Genomic DNA, 5,000 nt, shown 5'->3' with positions numbered 1-5,000 from the left:
TTTGCGGAGTGATGTCGTTGCGCAGGGCATGAGTGCCTGGATGTTCTGAGAGGGGAGCAGGGATGAATGCCTGACCGAGGAGAGGTGCTGAAACTCGGCCTGGATGTGTGTCTGTGCGCAGGGCATGAGTGCCTGGATGCTGTGAGAGGGGAGCAGGGATGAATGCTGGACCGAGGAGAGGTGCTGAAACTCGGCCTGGATGTGTGTCTGTGCGCAGGGCATGAGTGCCTGGATGCTGTGAGAGGGGAGCAGGGATGAATGCTGGACCGAGGAGAGGTGCTGAAACTCGGCCTGGGTGTGTGACTGTGCGCAGGGCATGAGTGCCTGGATGCTGTGAGAGGGGAGCAGGGATGAATGCCTGACCGAGGAGAGGTGCTGAAACTCGGCCTGGATGTGTCATTGCGCAGGGCATGAGTGCCTGGATGCTATGAGAGTGGAGCAGGGATGAATGCTGGACCGAGCAGAGGTGCTGAAACTCGGCCTGGATGTGTGTCTGTGCGCAGGGCATGAGTGCCTGGATGCTATGAGAGTGGAGCAGGGATGAATGCTGGACCGAGGAGAGGTGCTGAAACTCGGCAGGATGTGTGTCTGTGCGCAGGGCATGAGTGCCTGGATGCTGTGAGAGGGGAGCAGGGATGAATGCTGGACCGAGGAGAGGTGCTGAAACTCGGCCTGGGTGTGTGACTGTGCGCAGGGCATGAGTGCCTGGATGCTGTGAGAGGGGAGCAGGGATGAATGCCTGACCGAGGAGAGGTGCTGAAACTCGGCCTGGATGTGTCATTGCGCAGGGCATGAGTGCCTGGATGCTATGAGAGTGGAGCAGGGATGAATGCTGGACCGAGCAGAGGTGCTGAAACTCGGCCTGGATGTGTGTCTGTGCGCAGGGCATGAGTGCCTGGATGCTATGAGAGTGGAGCAGGGATGAATGCTGGACCGAGGAGAGGTGCTGAAACTCGGCCAGGATGTGTGTCTGTGCGCAGGGCATGAGTGCCTGGATGCTATGAGAGTGGAGCAGGGATGAATGCTGGACCGAGCAGAGGTGCTGAAACTCGGCCTGGATGTGTGTCTGTGCGCAGGGCATGAGTGCCTGGATGCTATGAGAGTGGAGCAGGGATGAATGCTGGACCGAGGAGAGGTGCTGAAACTCGGCCAGGATGTGTGTCTGTGCGCAGGGCATGAGTGCCTGGATGCTATGAGAGTGGAGCAGGGATGAATGCTGGACCGAGGAGAGGTGCTGAAACTCGGCCTGGATCTGTGTCTGTGACTGGACGTTATGAGAGGGGAGCAGGGATGAATTCCTGACCGAGGAGAGGTGCTGAAACTCGGCCTGGATGTGTCATTGCACAGGGCATGAGTGCCTGGATGTTCTGAGAGGGGAGCAGGGATGAATGCTGGACCGAGGAGAGGTGCTGAAACTCGGCCTGGATCTGTGTCTGTGACTGGACGTTATGAGAGGGGAGCAGGGATGAATTCCTGACCGAGGAGAGGTGCTGAAACTCGGCCTGGATGTGTCATTGCACAGGGCATGAGTGCCTGGACGTTATGAGAGGGGAGCAGGGATGATTGCCTGACCGAAGAGAGGTGCTGAAACTCGGCCTGGATGTGTGTCTCTGGGCCGGGCATGAGAGACTGGCTGTTGGGAGAGGACGGCAGCCATGAATACTGGACCGAGGAGAGGTGCTGAAACTCGGCCTGGATGTGTGTCTGTGGGCAGGGCACGAGAGCCTGGATGTTGGGCATGAATCCCAGTTCAAAAAAAGGACCTTTTCTGAAAGAAACACAGGAATCGCCTTCTTTTCCCGAGTTAAGACGAAATACGGATTTTTGTTAAAAAGTGATTTCCTTGGGCCAGAACAAGTTCAGACTCCTTGGTCCTTCATATATACATACATATATATCCATTCTAAGTAAGTTCCATGCATAAACCTGCACAAACCCGGATAAATGGCCTCTTTTGGGATCAAAACACAGGAATCGCCTTCTTTCCCGAGTTAAGACGAAATACGGATTTTTGTTAAAAAGTGATTTCCTTGGGCCAGAACAAGTTCAGACTCCTTAGTCCTTCATATATACATACATATATATCCATTCTAAGGAAGTTCCATGCATAAACCTGCACAAACCCGGATAAATGGCCTCTTTTGGGATCAAAACACAGGAATCGCCTTCTTTTCCCGAGTTAAGACGAAATACGGATTTTTGTTAAAAAGTGATTTCCTTGGGCCAGAACAAGTTCAGACTCCTTAGTCCTTCATATATACATAGAGATATATCCATTCTAAGTAAGTTCCATGCATAAACCTGCACAAACCCGGATAAATGGCCTCTTTTGAGATCAAAACACAGGAATCGCCTTCTTTTCCCGAGTTAAGACGAAATACGGATTTTGTTAAAAAGTGATTTCCTTGGGCCAGAACAAGTTCAGACTCCTTAGTCCTTCATATATACATAGAGATATATCCATTCTAAGTAAGTTCCATGCATAAACCTGCACAAACCCGGATAAATGGCCTCTTTTGAGATCAAAACACAGGAATCGCCTTCTTTTCCGAGTTAAGACCAAATACGGATTTTTGTTAAAAAGTGATTTCCTTGGGCCAGAACAAGTTCAGACTCCTTAGTAGGAACCATGCACACACCTCTTTAAATGACCTTTATCCCGGTTCAGAAAAACGCCAAAGTGTCAAAAAGTACCAGGGGCATGAAGCCCGGTTCAGAAAACGTCAAAGTGTCAAAAAGTACCAGGGGCATGAAGCCCGGTTCAGAAAAACGTCAAAGTGTCAAAAAGTACCAGGGGCATGAAGCCCGGTTCAGAAAAACGTCAAAGTGTCAAAAAGTACCAGGGGCATGAAGCCCGGTTCAGAAAAACGTCAAAGTGTCAAAAAGTACCAGGGGCATGAAGCCCGGTTCAGAAAAACGTCAAAGTGTCAAAAAGTACCAGGGGCATGAAGCCCGGTTGAGAAATATTTTCTGAGTGCCAAAAAGTACCAGGGGTGAGAATCCCGGTTCAGAAAATTTTCTAAGTGCCACATAGTACCAGAGGTGAAAAAGTTTATAGTACCAGGGGTGATAAAGTTGGAAAAAATTTCTGTCAGAGAACGGGAAAAGGGGACGATGGGCCGAGTCAGCCCAAGGCCCGCCCCTATTCTCCCACACGACGAGACCTATTCTCCCACACGACGAGGTTATTAGCAGACGACGAAAACACCATCTGCACGATTTCAGAAACCCAGTTTTCGGAAAAATATCTGAGTACCAGACTGGGACGGTGAATTGATAATCCGAAAGATGACACTTTCCACGGCCTGAAATGATGGAGGAAGGGGGCAAAAGCTCCAGCCTGGCTCCTGGAGGAGGGGTCCAAAGGCAAGAACGTGTGTCCGAGGATGGGTGCAGGAGAGCGGATTCAAGGCGCGGCTGACCGCTGGAAGCTCCAGGCCGGTTCCTGGAAGATGGGAGGCCGACTTTGGCAGAGCATGAGTCCGAGGAAGGTGCTGGAGAGCGGATTCAAGGCGCGGCTGACCGCTGGAAGCTCCAGGCTGGTTCTTTGAAGATGTGAGGCCGGCCTGGAGGAGAATGAGTCCGAGGAAGGTGCTGGAGAGCGGATTCAAGGTGCGGCTGACCGCTGGAAGCTCCAGGCTGGTTCTTTGAAGATGTGAGGCCGGCCTGGAGGAGCATGAGTCCGAGGAAGGTGCTTGAGAGCGGATTCAAGGTGCGGCTGACCGCTGGAAGCTCCAGGCTGGTTCTTTGAAGATGTGAGGCCGGCCTGGAGGAGAATGAGTCCGAGATAGGTGCTGGAGAGCGGATTCAAGGTGCGGCTGACCGCTGGAAGCTCCAGGCTGGTTCCTGGAAGATGTGAGGCCGACTTTGGCAGAGCATGAGTCCGAGGAAGGTGCTTGAGAGCGGATTCAAGGTGCGGCTGACCGCTAGAAGCTCCAGGCTGGTTCCTGGAAGATGTGAGGCCGACTTTGGCAGAGCATGAGTCCGAGGAAGGTGCTGGAGAGCGGATTCAAGGTGCGGCTGACCGCTGGAAGCTCCAGGCTGGTTCTTTGAAGATGTGAGGCCGGCCTGGAGGAGAATGAGTCCGAGATAGGTGCTGGAGAGCGGATTCAAGGTGCGGCTGACCGCTGGAAGCTCCAGGCTGGTTCCTGGAAGATGGGAGGCCGACTTTGGCAGAGCATGAGTCCGAGGAAGGTGCTTGAGAGCGGATTCAAGGCGCGGCTGACCGCTAAAGGCTCCAGGCTGGTTCCTGGAAGATGGGAGGCCGGCCTGGAGGAGAATGTGTCCGAGGAAGGTGCTGGAGAGCGGATTCAAGGTGCGGCTGACCGCTGGAAGCTCCAGGCTGGTTCCTGGAAGATGGGAGGCCGACTTTGGCAGAGCATGAGTCCGAGGAAGGTGCTGGAGAGCGGATTCAAGGCGCGGCTGACCGCTAAAGGCTCCAGGCTGGTTCTTTGAAGATGTGAGGCCGGCCTGGAGGAGAGTGTGTCCGAGATAGGTGCTGGAGAGCGGATTCAAGGCGCGGCTGACCGCTGGAAGCTCCAGGCTGGTTCCTGGAAGATGGGAGGCCGACTTTGGCAGAGCATGAGTCCGAGGAAGGTGCTGGAGAGCGGATTCAAGGTGCGGCTGACCGCTGGAAGCTCCAGGCTGGTTCTTTGAAGATGTGAGGCCGGCCTGGAGGAGAATGAGTCCGAGGAAGGTGCTGGAGAGCGGATTCAAGGTGCGGCTGACCGCTGGTAGCTCCAGGCTGGTTCTTTGAAGATGTGAGGCCGGCCTGGAGGAGCATGAGTCCGAGGAAGGTGCTTGAGAGCGGATTCAAGGTGCGGCTGACCGCTGGAAGCTCCAGGCTGGTTCTTTGAAGATGTGAGGCCGGCCTGGAGGAGAATGAGTCCGAGATAGGTGCTGGAGAGCGGATTCAAGGTGCGGCTGACCGCTGGAAGCTCCAGGCTGGTTCCTGGAAGATGTGAGGCCGACTTTGGCAGAGCATGAGTCCGAGGAAGGTG

Source organism: Odontesthes bonariensis, unplaced genomic scaffold, assembly GCF_027942865.1.
Source record: "Odontesthes bonariensis isolate fOdoBon6 unplaced genomic scaffold, fOdoBon6.hap1 scaffold_226, whole genome shotgun sequence".
Classification (NCBI taxonomy): domain Eukaryota; kingdom Metazoa; phylum Chordata; class Actinopteri; order Atheriniformes; family Atherinopsidae; genus Odontesthes; species Odontesthes bonariensis.
Note: the sequence above shows the minus strand (reverse complement) of the source record.